We start from the raw sequence: 15,636 nt of genomic DNA on the forward strand, positions 1-15,636 counted from the left end.
ACTTCACTGGAAGACGAAGTGTTCTCTCAACTAAAGTATTTAGTAAATGAGAATGTGATTTCTCATGAAGTCTGTTTGACAGACTAGCCATTTACCAAGTACATTCAAGTGAAAGTCAACAACGGGGAAGAGAAGCGGATTAGGTTTCTTTTTATTAAAGTGTGAGATAATTTTAGTTGGTAGCATTAAATAACTTCAACTAAATAATAATAACAATAATAATAATAATAATAATAATATTAATAATAATATTAACAATAATAATAATAATAATAAACAATAATATTAATAATAATAATAATAACAAAGGTATTCTTCATTCTTGAGTTCCATTGTGAGAAAAATTCAGCTCAGAGTTAGTATGACTAACACTTCATAATCTTCTTTTTAACCAGAAGAATACAGGCCTCAGACTCAGTATTTAAGGGACAACCATAATCCACTGGGCATACCTCAGAGTTACTGCAGATTTAGTTCTAGACTACTGCAATAAAGTGAATATTACAAAAAAGTCAGTCAAATAAATATTCTGGTTTCCTAATGCATATATAAAAGTTATGTTTACACTATATGGTAGTCTATTAAGTATGCAATAGCATTATGTCAAAAAAAAAATCAATGTACAGGGGCAGCCCTGGTGGCTCAGCAGTTTAGCACCGCCTTCAGCGCAGGGCCTGATCCTAGAGACCCGGGATCGAGTCCCACGTCAGGCTCCCTGCATGGAGCCTACTTCTCCCTCTGCCTGTGTCTCTGTCTCTGTCTCTATATATCTGTCATGAATAAATAAATAAATAAGTAAATAGATAAATAAATAAATAAAAATAAAAAATAAAAAAATCAATGTACATACCTTAATTTTAAAATACTGCCAAAATGCTAATCACATGAGCTTTCAGAGAGTCGTATCACTGAACACAAAACAGTGTAACATATAATAATAATAATGAAAAAGTATGAAATATTGCAAGAATTACCATAATGTGACACGGAGATACAGAATGAGTAAATGCTGTTAGAAAAATGGTACCAATATACTTGCTCAATACAGTGTTGTCACAAAACTTTAATTTGTAAAAAACACTATATTCTAGAAAGCACAACAAAACAAGGTATACTTGTATATTGTTTTGTTATGTTCATACTCATTTTTCATCCTTACATTTTACTTAAGGAAAATATTAGATTTTCATTTATGATAGTGATCTAAAGTTTACTTTTTAAATAAGTTTATTTGCATAAAATGTGAAATTATATTAAAATATTAAGTAAATGAGAGCATAGGTGGCAAAAATTATGGCAAAAAAGTAACATAGTATTCAAATAGTAAAGTTTGCAAAATGCTGAACTAGATTATAAATGGATTAGCTTATTCTGCAACTGTATAGCTCAAAGTGTGGTATAGTGTCCTATAGGTATGGGGGTGGTAAGAAATATTTCTATTGGTCCCAGCACACAAAAATTTCCAACTTAAATAATATATAACACAATTAAATTAGCAACAAAATAGATGTGAAAAACTGTTCAGAAGCTAGCTTCAGGTATACAACCAAAATAAGCAAAATATTTATATTTTGAATGAGGGACAGTAATGTTTCCTATACTTCTTTCCCACTTATAACCATTCATTAGAGTTAACTATACCTACTTTTGACAAAAAAAATAAGACCTAGCACTTAGTACAAATATGCCAACCACAAAGAAAATATATTAGTTATTTTTAAAAAGATTATTTATTTATTCATGAGTGACACACAGGGAGAGAGGCAGAGAGACAGGCAGAGAGAGAAGCAGGCTCCCCACGGGAAGCCCGATGTGGAACTCCATCCCAGGACCCTAGGATCACAATCTGAGCCGAAGGTGGATGCTCAACCACTAAACCACCCAGACGTCTCCATATTAGTTATTTTTGACCAATTAATAAAATGATAAAGGAAGGAAGTTAAGCTAAGCTAAGCTTAATAAAAAGATATTGTGTACACTCTAACAGGGTTCTCCAGAGAAACAGAACCAACAGAAACTGGCTCATACATGGTGGAGATAACAAGTCTAAAATTCATAGGGCAGGCCAGCAGGCTAGAAACTCATACAGAGGTTGATACTATATAGTGCTGAGTTTGAAGCTTGTAGGGCTGGCTGGCAGGCTGGATATTAAGTGAGGATTTTTATTACAATCTTAAAGCAGAATTCCTTCTCTGGAAACCTCAGTTTTTGTTCCTATGGTCTCTGACTGAATGAAGCCCACTCACATTCTAAAGGATAATCTGTTTACTTAAAGACAACTGATTTACTTAAAAACAACTGATCACATCTATAAAACATCTTGACATATTTAGACTTTCATTTGACCAAACCACTAGGCCCCACAGCTTAGCCATGTTGACACATAAAGTTTAGCCAACACACAGTCTTAGGAGAGTATCATATTTTTTTTTGGAAATAGGAATAGATTAGAGCGAGGGCAAACACCGGCTTCAGGACTGCTCTTGTTCAATTTTCAAGTTTGTATAAACTTGAATCAATTGCTTATAACTCTGCCTCTCTCTCTCTCTCTCTCTCACGAAAAAATAAAAATCTTAAGAAAGAAAAAAAGAACGGTAAGTGCTATAGATCAAAACAATATTGCTTACCTGTGTCTCAAGTGTATGCTTTCTTTCTCTTCCTCGCACATAGTGGGCACTGAGAACTCGTAGAATAAATCAATGAGCAACTGTTAATTAGAGAGAAGAGACTATTATAAACTATATAGTTTTGGTAAATTGAAATTCTACACTTAAGCTGACCTCTAGGACTGACTTACCTTAAGAGTCCATTATTGTTCATAACTAACTAGATGATAAGGAGGGCAGAAAAAGTTTGCAAATTTATACACATATGATTAGGAAAAACTAAATTATGTTACAGACCCTACAACAAGGTCTGGAATATAAAATATTCTCAAAAACTATAATTTTAAAAGTGTGTTAGGGATGATCTGAACAACTATAAATCTTTATAACTTAATCTATGAAATACCTTAAAATAAAGTTCTATTATATCTGAAAGTATAGGCTTCTAATAGGCTTTTTGAATTATAAATTGGGTGAGTATCATGAATAATTCCAACTGAAATAGATTAATTTCTCTTTCCACATTGGGGATTAAAAAATATTTGTTAAAACAGGCAAAACCTTGGGATCATAACTGGGAAGTAACTATGTTTTAGAGTGGCTTAATACAAGGAATTCATTACTTGAACATCATGTGGAACATTTATAGACAAATTCCCTCTGGCTACACTGGTATTTTGCAAATATATTGGCAAATGTCAGCAATTTGCATGTTAGAAATATCTTCTTTTATTTAGAATATCAAATAGTTTGGTTATGAAATTACACTTCCCACATTCTGTAAAGACCTGGTATATTTAGTTTAAATGTAAGTTACAGTTAAAGTACCTTAACAGTCTAGAGAAAGCTTTTATTTTCCAACTGTAGAAGCTATATATGTGAAAACATTGTCAGGCTGATGGATATAAGTAGAAGATGTCACAAGATCTATTTCCCTCTGGAAGAAGGGCTCTATTTTCTTCCCTAATGGCAACTCATATAAAGACATAAAAATTTAAAAGATCAAAAAATATAAAACTTCAAATCATCACCTCTGGAAAAGTCCAAAGGAGTCTAGGGCTAGTTGTGTAAGAATGGAGACACTTAACCAGTGCAACAGGCTGGAGCTGACAATCACTACACAGCTAAGATGTGCCAAAGTTTGGTTCTTAACTTCACGATCTCCTATAATCTTCACCAAAACACTCTGAATTTCTCCAAAATGCAGACAAGGAAAGAGAACTTCAGAAAAATTAATGACTTTTGCAAAGGCAAAAGACAAGTAGTTCATGGGCCTGAATTGGCACTGAATTTTTTTTTTCTTTAAAGATTCTATTTTTAAGTAATCTCTATATCCAAAGTGTGGCTTGAACCCATTACCGCAAGATTGAGAATTTCACGCTCTACTGACTGAGCCAGCCAAATGCCCCAGCATTCAAGTCTTTTGACTCCTAATCCAATCTTCTTCCTACTAATTCATTCTGACTCCATAATAGGAAATGATAAAATGCCCAGGGCTACGCATTATAATAAAGAGTTAAGAAAATAACCAACCAAATGTATTTTATCACAGTTAATACTTTATGCAGTCAGAATTTGATTTCAGGTCTGGCTGATTATAAAGCTCATTCTAAATTACTCATTTTATCCTCCCATTTAGATTGTAAATATGTAGGTCCCATGAAACTAGGAATGTATTCCTGTATTCATTGTTGAAATTCTGATGCTTAGCACAATGTTTATCATAGAGTTATGGCCCAGCTAAATGCATATTAAATAAATATAAACCACTGAGGATATGTCATATCCACAGCTCCCAGTTGGGAATGGTTAATGGGTTTGATGCAATATTGCATGTATGGATCTTAACCTTGATTGACTGATTTCTCTCTTTCTCTCTGTCTCTCTTTCCTATTTGCTTAGCTGCCTACAGGCCTAATTGGTTCAGAATCTGGAAGAAGGAACAATATTTAGTCTTCCCTGAAATCCCAACCTAAGTGAAACAAAGAGTAATAGGGAGGAGTGCCCCATTGCCAAAACAGGAACTTTACTACCTGTAAAGCTGTATTTTAGAATGTACCTTGAAGCATGGCCCAAATTTGGCTTGGTCCTTTTTTCTTTACCCTCAAACCTAGAATCCTGGTATTCCTTTGTGGAGGAGTGGATCTAAAGGCTACTAGAAGACTCTGGCCTGTCTTTATTAGCAAGAAAGGCCTTGAGGCTGAACTGAGTCTACTGTTAGGTACTTTGGTGCCAAGAAAAGGGAAGGCAAGAAGAGACAGAAGAAACCAATGAAAGTGTCTTCAGAGAGACTACTGAATGTTTCTCACCAGTATTATCCATTCCTCTTCCAAGAGGGAAAAAATGTAAGGGGTAGAATTCAGGGAGCAGACAAATGCCTTCTCTTCAAAGGGAAAGAGTAAAAATCCTATCCCTTCATGAAAATGCACGGAGGGATGTTCTAAGCATCACTGTCCACAGGGATATGAGATGAGAAACAGTGGAAATGAACAAAGTGGGAAAGAGAACACCAGAGAAAGCATAAGGCTTATTTTGAATGCCTTTTATAGCTAGGTGATGTACACATGTTTCTCAGCTGTATCATTCAGCTGTTTTTGCCTCTTTTGCCATGTGAGCAAAAAGACAGCAACTCAGAGCTCAGAGCATCTCCAGTACTGATTGGGAAATTTAACTAGGTGTTTTCAAAATTTCCAGTTAACTAAGATTTTTGTGATGCAATGAGCTTGAAAAGCAAAAAAATAAAGCAATCCCTTTAATTTAAACTAAGTAGAGTGAACATTTTCAAGTGCAGCAATTTGGGCCTGTGGGCAGGCAGGCACCATGAGAGAAACACAGAGGTAAGATGAGAACAACTGGAAAAAGCAGCCTAGAGAATGTCTCTGTCAAAGTAGCCTAAACTCAGGAAAATAACAGTATCAAGAGAGTCTAAACCTGAGGTGGAATCCAAGGTGAACCAGAAGTGAATATTCAAATAACAATCTATTGAGAAGATTAGCATAGACTTAACTAATAAAAGGAAAATCCATGGATTATAAATAGGCATTACTTAGCAGATTTCCTCATAATGAATTATCTACTTTATTAATTATATTTATGTTCTACTACTTTTTTTAATTTATTTTTTATTGGTGTTCAATTTACTAACATACAGAATAACCCCCAGTGCCCGTCACCCATTCACTCCCACCCCCCGCCCTCCTCCCCTTCTACCACCCCTAGTTCGTTTCCCAGAGTTAGCAGTCTTTACGTTCTGTCTCCCTTTCTGATATTTCCCACACATTTCTTCTCCCTTCCCTTATATTCCCTTTCACTATTATTTATATTCCCCAAATGAATGAGAACATATAATGTTTGTCCTTCTCCGACTGACTTACTTCACTCAGCATAATACCCTCCAGTTCTATCCACGTTGAAGCAAATGGTGGGGATTTGTCATTTCTAATAGCTGAGTAATATTCCATTGTATACATAAACCACATCTTCTTTATCCATTCATCTTTCGTTGGACACCGAGGCTCCTTCCACAGTTTGGCTATCGTGGCCATTGCTGCTATAAACATCGGGGTGCAGGTGTCCCAGCGTTTCATTGCATTTGTATCTTTGGGGTAAATCCCCAACAGTGCAATTGCTGGGTCATAGGGCAGGTCTATTTTTAACTCTTTGAAGAACCTCCACACAGTTTTCCAGAGTGGCTGCACCAGTTCACATTCCCACCAACAGTGTAAGAGGGTTCCCTTTTCTCTGCATCCTCTCCAACATTTGTTGTTTCCTGCCTTGTTAATTTGCCCCATTCTCACTGGTGTGAGGTGGTATCTCATTGTAGTTTTGATTTGTATTTCCCTGATGGCAAGTGATGCAGAGCATTTTCTCATATGCATGTTGGCCATGTCTATGTCTTCCTCTGTGAGATTTCTGTTCATGTCTTTTGCCCATTTCATGATTGGATTGTTTGTTTCTTGGTGTTGAGTTTAATAAGTTCTTTATAGATCTTGGAAACTAGCCCTTTATCTGATAGGTCATTTGCAAAAATCTTCTCCCATTCTGTAGGTTGTCTTTGAGTTTTGTTGACTGTATCCTTTGCTGTGCAAAAGCTTCTTATCTTGATGAAGTCCCAATAGTTCATTTTTGCTTTTGTTTCTTTTGCCTTCGTGGATGTATCTTGCAAGAAGTTACTATGGCCGAGTTCAAAAAGGGTGTTGCCTGTGTTCTTCTCTAGGATTTTGATGGAATCTTGTCTCACATTTAGATCTTTCATCCATTTTGAGTTTATCTTTGTGTATGGTGAAAGAGAGTGGTCTAGTTTCATTCTTCTGCATGTGGATGTCCAGTTTTCCCAGCACCATTTATTGAAGAGACTGTCTTTCTTCCAATGGATAGTCTTTCCTCCTTTATCGAATATTAGTTGCCCATAAAGTTCAGGGTCCACTTCTGGAATCTCTATTCTGTTCCATTGATCTATGTGTCTGTTTTTGTGCCAGTACTGTGCTGTGTCTTGATGACCACAGCTTTGTAGTACAACCTGAAATCTGGCATTGTGATGCCCCCAGCTATGGTTTTCTTTTTTAAAATTCCCCTGGCTATTCGGGGTCTTCTCTGATTCCACACAAATCTTAAAATAATTTGTTCTAACTCTCTGAAGAAAGTCCATGGTATTTTGATAGGGATTGCATTAAACGTGTATATTGCCCTGGGTAACATTGACATTTTCACAATATTAATTCTGCCAATCCATGAGCATGGAATATTTTTCCATCTCTTTGTGTCTTCCTCAATTTCTTTCAGAAGTGTTCTATAGTTTTTAGGGTATAGATCCTTTACATCTTTGGTTAGGTTTATTCCTAGGTATCTTATGCTTTTGGGTGCAATTGTAAATGGGATTGACTCCTTAATTTCTCTTTCTTCAGTCTCATTGTTAGTGTATAGAAATGCCACTGATTTCTGGGCATTGATTTTGTATCCTGCCACGCTACCAAATTGCTGTATGAGTTCTAGCAATCTTGGGGTGGAGACTTTTGGGTTTTCTACGTAGAGTATCATGTCATCGGCGAAGAGGGAGAGTTTGACTTCTTCTTTGCCAATTTGAATGCCTTTAATGTCTTTTTGTTGTCTGATTGCTGAGGCTAGGACTTCCAGTACTATGTTGAACAGCAGTGGTGAGAGTGGACATCCCTGTCTTGTTCCTGATCTTAGGGGAAAGGCTCCCAGTGCTTCCCCATTGAGAATGATATTTGCTGTGGGCTTTTCATAGATGGCTCATAAGATGTCGAGGAATGTTCCCTCTATCCCTACACTCTGAAGAATTTTGATCAGGAATGGATGCTGTATTTTGTCAAATGCTTTCTCTGCATCTAATGAGATGATCATATGGTTCTTGATTTTTCTCTTGCTGATAAGGTGAATCACATTGATTGTTTTACGAGTGTTGAACCAGCCTTGTGTCCCGGGGATAAATCCTACTTGGTCATGGTGAATAATTTTCTTAATGTATTGTTGGATCCTATTGGCCAGTATCTTGTTGAGAATTTTTGCATCCATGTTCATCAGGAATATTGGTCTGTAATTCTCCTTTTTGGTGGGGTCTTTGTCTGGTTTTGGAATTAAGGTGATGCTGGCCTCATAGAACGAATTTGGAAGTACTCCATCTCTTTCTATCTTTCCAAACAGCTTTAGGAGAATAGGTATGGTTTCTTCTTTAAACGTTTGACAGAATTCCCCTGGGAAGCCATCTGGCCCTGGACTCTTGTGTCTTGGGAGGTTTTTGATGACTGCTTCAATTTCCTCCCTGTTAAGGTTTTCTATTTCTTCCTGTTCCAGTTTTGGTAGTTTGTGGCTTTCCAGGAATGCGTCCATTTCTTCTAGATTGCCTAATTTATTGGCGTATAGCTGTTCATAATATGTTTTTAAAATCGTTTGTATTTCCTTGGTGTTGGTAGTGATCTCTCCTTTCTCATTCATGATTTTATTAATTTGAGTCTTCTCTCTCTTCTTTTTAATAAGGCTGGCTAATGGTTTATCTATCTTATTAATTCTTTCAAAGAACCAACTCCTGGTTCTGTTGATCTGTTCCACAGTTCTTCTGGTCTCGATTTCGTTGAGTTCTGCTCGAATCTTTATTAACTCCCTTCTTCTCTTGGGTGTAGGATCTATTTGCTGTTTTTTCTCTAGCTTCTTTATGTGTAAGGTTAGCTTTTGTATTTGAGTTCTTTCCAGTTTTTGAATGGATGCTTGTATTGCGATGTATTTCCCCCTTAGGACTGCTTTTGCTGCATCCCAAAGATTTTGAACGGTTGTATCTTCATTCTCATTAGTTTCCATGAATCTTTTTAATTCTTCCTTAATTTCCTGGTTGACCCTTTTATCTTTTAGCAGGATGGTCCTTAACCTCCACGTGTTTGAGGTCCTTCCAAACTTCTTGTTGTGATTTAGTTCTAATTTCAAGGCATTATGGTCTGAGAATATGCAGGGGACGATCCCAATCTTTTGGTATCGGTTCAGACCCGATTTGTGACCCAATATGTGGTCTATTCTGGAGAAAGTTCCATGTGGATTCGCGCTCCCGGGCCGCGCAGCCCCCTCCGCGGAGCCGCCCGAGCCCCTCCGAGCTGCTGCTGGAACCGCGCAGCCCCCTCCGCACGGAGCCTCTTCCTCTGCCCGAGCCTCCCGAGCTGCTCCGGGTCCCGCCGTGCGCGCTGCAGCCCTTAGGGAGCTCAGCGCACTCTCCCGGGGCGCAGGTATCTGTTACTGTCCCAGGGAGCCGGAGGGCATCCTCGCCCTCCTGGGTCCTGCTCCAAGTCCCTGCGAGCCCCTTTCCGCCCGGGAAGGTCGGTGCAGCTCCTGCGTCTCCGGGACAGGGCTCTCCTGTCCTGGGGACACTCGCCCCGGCCTCAGCCCGGCTCCTCCTGGGCCCCTCCCCCTTGGAGGCCTTTGTTTCTTTATTTCTTTTTCCCCGTGTTCCTACCTTGATAGAAGCGCGAACTCTTCTCACTGTTGCATTCCAGCTGGTCTCTCTTTAAATCTCAGGCCGAATTGATAGATTTTCAGGATAATTTGAAGGTTTTCTAGGTAATTTGGTGGAGACAGGTGATTTGGAGACCCTACTCTTCCGCCATCTTGCTCCTACCCCCTATGTTCTACTACTTTAATATATTTACTTTATGCCTAAAGAAAAGCAATAAGTAGTTGATGAGTAAAGTCTAAGATCTGCCAATCAGAATTCATATTTTCCTTACCTGTATGCCCAAGGTACAGAGTCTGAATCTATTATAACACTACCTTCTGCACGGGAATCCTGGAAACAAAGTAGAAAGATTTTGCCAAGGTAGTGGTTGAAGAAAGGCACGGAATTGAGAGGTTCCAGAGGAAGAATGAAGGGCTCCTGATGATGTGGGGGGTGTAGCATTTTGGGGGGGATTTTGGATGGGTACAGTGAGGATGAAATAAAACTCCAGAATGATGTTCAGGTTTGTCTTGAATAAATGGCTAATCTATTAGTTCCTCAAAAGCAGGGTCACCCGATCTATAATGTTAGGCATATCTCTAGTCACACAAAGGTGCTCAATTGCTTGAATTGTTTTGAATAGTTTGTACTAGCACAAATAATGAAAACACGATTAAAAGCATATTTGCAGTGAAAGGCAAGAAGTTCAGTTGTATACCTGAAAAATTCAAAGTTCTGATGGAAACACTAAGTGAAGATGTTCCATTGCTTGTTGGATACATAGGAATGAGGCAGATGGGAGACCAGAGTCTAGATACATGGATGTGGTGATAAATGAGCATACAAATGCTTACTGTAAACAACGTAATACAAAGAGAATGTGTAACCTGAAAAGAGAAGAAATGATCAGGCAGATGATATAGGAGCAACAACATTTAGGGAAGTGATAGGTACTCATACTGGAGACAGAACAGTCAGAGATGCAGGAGGAAGACCAGGGATAATATGATCTCAAGGAATTCAGGGAAAAAAAAAAAAAAACTCATAGAGAAGAGAGTACTCAACTGTGCATTTCATTGGGTACAAATCATATGTCAACAACAACAAAAAACTTAGTCCCAGAAATCTTTTACCAATTCATTTTGGTCTGAATCCTTTTGCTGCTGAAGATTTATTGCCTCAGTCAGTGTGCTGAAACATCAGCAGCCTCTAGTGGTTATGGGGTGGAGAACTCTAGGATTTCCAGACTAGATACTGTTTTTTCACTTAGTACATGCTCAACAAAAGCTACTTGAATTAAATAAACTGTTCTTCATTCACAAAGGAATACATGCGCTGCCTTAAAGTGAAAATCCTGAGATTATGCTGGCAAGACAATTAAGATGGTTTTCTAAAATACTGACACACAGCACTATTGCTGTTTGCCAGCTCTGTGGCATTTTGAAGTCGACAAGATTAGCATCATTGCTCTCCCTTCTCTTCATTTTATGGTCATTCTGATAAGACTTATGCTTGGGTCTGAATTTATGATCAGTTATTTTTTAATTTATAGTAGTTTTTCTGAAAAAGCTAGAGTTTATTTTTGCTCAAAAAGGTTGCCCACAGTCTGGCATTAACAATAATAGTCCTAAACCTCAAATTTCTACCCACCTCTCAGGGTCTCTTTTCTACCTCCTTTCAAGCTCATCTTATCTCCTTTGGCAATTGTGTTTTTCCAAACCTCAAGAAATCACAAGAACACCACTGAGTTCATAAGATCAAGCAATGCGTCTTGCAGGAACACAGGTTTAATAAATAATTGCTAACCCTTCATCACAGTTCTTTACAATATTCTTGTTTCCACTCATCAGACTTCAGACTTCTCTTGAAAGTCCATGTCCCTTAAGCTACATTAAGCCCCTCCCCAGCTCTGCCTAACTTTGTCAAAGGCTCCTTGCCTCCTTAATCTCTACTCCCCATCTATTCCACTAGTGAAACTAAGTTGCTCTAAATTCTTCACTTAGGTTTTGCATTGACATCCCTTAAGTCCACAGATTTAGAAAAAGCAAATATCCTAAAAAAGGAAGAGATTCACCAGAAGGATGAATTCAGACCACTGATTGATTATGTTTTTGTGTATCTTTGAAATCCCAAATTTGTTTTCATTTTTAGCACTCATTTACAGCATATAATGAAGTGAAATATCAATGTTTAGAAATATAATTTTACATTTGTGACTACATCTAATTTATTGAAGTTCTGTTTCCAGGACAAAAAAAAATACACTTATATTGCCTAAATCTACCTTATTTTGTTGTTTTTTAAATTTATTTGAGAGAGCATGCACGTGCGCACATGAGCAGGCGGAGAGGCAGAGAGAGAATTCTCAAGCAGATTCCCCACTGAGTGCAGACAGAGCCCAATGCAGAACTCAATCCCAGAACCCTGAGATCACAACCTGAGCCAAAATCAAGAATGGAACACAAAAGACTGGGCCACCCAGGCATCCTAAATCAACTTTATTTGGGGAGAATAAACCTTTCTATGTTGGTAGCACCATTATACCACTGTTTTACGTATTTTACTGGAAAAAAGAGAAAGAAAGAAAGAGAAAAAGAAAAAAGAAAGAAAGAAAGAAAGAAAGAAAGAAAGAAGAAAGAAAGAAGAAAGAACGACAGAAAAAGAATGAAAAGAATGACGTCCTGTACAACCCACACCCCTCCCTACTCACCTCCTCACCGCACTCCATCATCCTACACTCCATCCTCCCTCCGCTCCCTCCACTCCGTCCTTCCCCCCTCCCCTCACCTCCACTCCTCACTCCCCTGCACATCACCTCCCTCCACTCCCCCCGAAAAAAAGAAAGAAAGGAGGGAGGGAGGAAGGAAGGAAGAAAGAAAACCTTTGCCTTCTAGTTAAGGGAAAGCTAAATAAGAAAAGGTCGTTTTGAAATAATAAAAACATATATCAGAGAAACAATTATTAAAAAATGGGTCTGGGAGGCATCTAAGAATTCCAGAGCTTTCTCAAGGTGTATCACAGTTGCTGGAATGAATACCAAATTTTGCAAATACTACTGCTGTATTTTAGGAAGGTCATGGAATCTATATTCATGATTCATAGGGATGCTGTCAGGATCAAACAAGATACCATATCTAAAAGTGTTCTGTATAGTGTTATTATGTTCTTCCAAAGTTGTAGTTAAAGGGAATTTTTTTAGATGGTGTGGAAACAAGTACATAAATCAAGCTCCTGAAGAATTCTGCTTTGCTTTTCTAACCGGTTTTTATATACACTGTGATCCAATGACTTGTATAACCCCCAGTGCTTCCAATCACTTTAGAATAAGACTTGTACTTTTGTTCAAAACCAAATCATGTTACCCACCCAACTATAATAACTCAACTATTCTGCAATTTAATAACCTCTGGATTGAAACAGTTGCATGTCTATAACTCCAGCCATTGGGGCTGACATATAAAATGAAGGTAAGTATGGCATCTGTCTTGCTCATTCTTTTTACCATTGCTTAGCAAAGTGCCAACACAGGGTGTTTAATAAATACAATAATTTTGATGATCCATATCAATGGATAAACAAGTGACCAAGAGAATGAATGGCACGCAGAAGTTAACATAAAGACAAAAAAATGTATTGGGTAATTAACAGAAATCATTAGGTTAATAGCTACTTGAGATGCCTGCCTCATATTTCATCATTTGGCAAAAACTTGGTTATTTTTTAAGCCTTCCCTTCCCATCTCTGCCCCTCAAAAATATTTTTAAAAATCTTCCAACTTCTCTAATCCTAGGTAGAAAAATCCTATTCAGAACTGTTTATATTCTGTAAGAACACCTACCCTATTACATGACAATTGGTATTGGCAGTTGACTCTGTGAGATCCTGTACTCTCTAGAGAAGGAGGTGTGTATTTCTGAATACACAGATCCCAAGGCCATGCCTGACACAGAAGGTTTTAATAAAAAAGTAAAGAGTCCATTAAAGAAAAGAGTGCTTTAAATTTTATTTGGATTCTTTACTGAATAAAGATACTAATAATTTGCTTTTTTAGAAGAAAAGAAGAAAACCATCAATTAAGTAATAAGCTCAAAAGACTTGGCAAAGAAAACAGTTAAATAGTCACTCTTAGCAAAGCTGAAAAGCAGACTCCACCCTTTATTTTTCTTTTTTTTTTAAAGATTTATTTATTTATTTATGATAGACATAGAGAGAGTATTTATGATAGACATAGAGAGAGAGAGAGAAGCAGAGACACAAGAGGAGGGAGAAGCAGGCTCCATGCTGGAAGCCCAACGTGGGACTCGATCCCGGGACTCCAGGATCGCACCCTGGGCCAAAGGCAGGCAGTAAACCGCTGAGCCACCCAGGGATCCCCCTTTATTTTTCTTCTGCATTTGAAACACTTAAAAAAAAAAAACACTTGAGGCTGCTGTTCCCAGTAAAATTACTATAAACATTTCTATTTATATAAAATGAAAAGCCAGTTAAGTGTTTTCTTTCTAAAAATTTTAACTTCCATTAAGGTTATCAAAGAATCCATTCAATGGACCCTTCTTTTCTTCCTAAAGCCAAAAAGATTCATAATTACCTTTTAGGAGGTCATCCTACTATATGATACTAGATTATAAGAAAGTAAGCTCCTCCCTTTCCCTTTATAATATAAACTCTAGAAGGGCAGGGTCTTTTCTATTATGTTCACTGCTACTTTCTCAGCATTTTGATCTATACCTGGCACGTTGCAGATGTTCCATAAATGAACTACTGCTTGAATGAATATTTATTTGATCATAAAGTTGTGAGTTCTCTCATTTGAAAAAATATTTGTTTTCCATTCTAAATATTTGCTTCTTTTTTTCCTAAGATGGTACCTATGTGTAACTACAAAAAAAGCAGAAAAATAAAATTTGTATATACCTATTAATTTTTTTGTACATATTCTCCATTAATTCCCTTTATTCCATTTTAAATCTCGAAATTTATATGAAGCAGGCTTGTCTTAACTAAACTCAAAAGATGGAGAGAATGTCTTCAGCTTTATTGATTTTAAGATCAATGTGTGACTTAACTAAGTTTGTAGTGCTTTTTATTGAAAAGGAAGTTTTAAGCATATTTCTTAATGCTTCTATTGTGTAGCTTAATTTCTTTTTTACTGTAAATATATAACAATGTAAATATGCAGTGAATCCATACAGGATCTGAGTCCTTTTACTTAGCATTCCCAGAGATGCGTTTTTCCTCTACCATGAATCTTTGATTACATTCAAAGTAATGCTGATCAATATAAAAGTCCTGAACTTAACTATGTGGCTACTACAGAGTTTATGGAGGTAAATTCTGCATGAAAATTTTAAATTATGCATTGTTGCCATTTGAGATATTAAGTATAGCATATTTTACTCTGTCGTTGTCATATATTTCATAGAGATGCTAAGTTAATATATTGCAAAAATAACTGCAATGGCAATTTTTAAATTTCTAAACATTTGGAATATTCCAAATATATCAAAAGTTATCTAGGGAAAAAAGTAATGTATATTCATATATTCAATACATCATAGCTTTATTTTTTGCTTCAAACTTTTTTAAAATGACTAGATCTTTACAGATATAGCTAAAGTTTTCTGTGAATTACTGCCCAATCTCACAACTCTTCCCTAGCCCCATCATCCTTATCCCAGGTGCCCACTCTCCTGAATTTTGTGCTTATCATTCCCATGTGTATCTTATTTTTTTTACAAAGGTTTTCCCTAAATAATATATAGTAACATTTTGCTTACTTCTTTAAACTTTATATAAACCAAACTTACAATATGCCCAGCATAGAATAAATAATCAATAAAATTTTTTGCCATACCACATGTTTTTTTTTTTTTTTCTTTTGACAATACATTTTAAATTTATAATGTCAGATGCCTGGGTGGCTCAGTGGTTGAACATCTGCCTTTAGCTCAGGGTGTAATCTCCAGGTCCAGGGATCGAGTCCCACGTTGGGCTCCCTGCATGGAGCCTGCTTCTCCCTTTGCCTGTGTCTCTGCCTTTCTCTCTCTGTGTCTCTCACGAATAAATAAATAAAATCTTTAACAAATAAATAAA

At 37.1% G+C, this 15,636-nt stretch overlaps 1 long non-coding RNA gene across 2 annotated transcripts in view; it reads right to left on the reverse strand.

The window, feature by feature from the left end:
• Positions 1-320: 320 nt before the first annotated feature.
• Positions 321-15,636, reverse strand: part of LOC111091427 — a 109,326-nt gene continuing 94,010 nt past the window's right edge. For both annotated transcript variants that reach the window (XR_005374405.1, XR_005374404.1), the window contains 2 exons: positions 2,628-2,707; positions 321-484 (listed from right to left, as the gene is read on the reverse strand). This is a non-coding gene — a long non-coding RNA (uncharacterized LOC111091427). The remainder of the gene's footprint in view (positions 485-2,627; positions 2,708-15,636) is intronic.

Source organism: Canis lupus, chromosome 20 (genome assembly GCF_011100685.1).
Source record: "Canis lupus familiaris isolate Mischka breed German Shepherd chromosome 20, alternate assembly UU_Cfam_GSD_1.0, whole genome shotgun sequence".
NCBI lineage: Eukaryota > Metazoa > Chordata > Mammalia > Carnivora > Canidae > Canis > Canis lupus.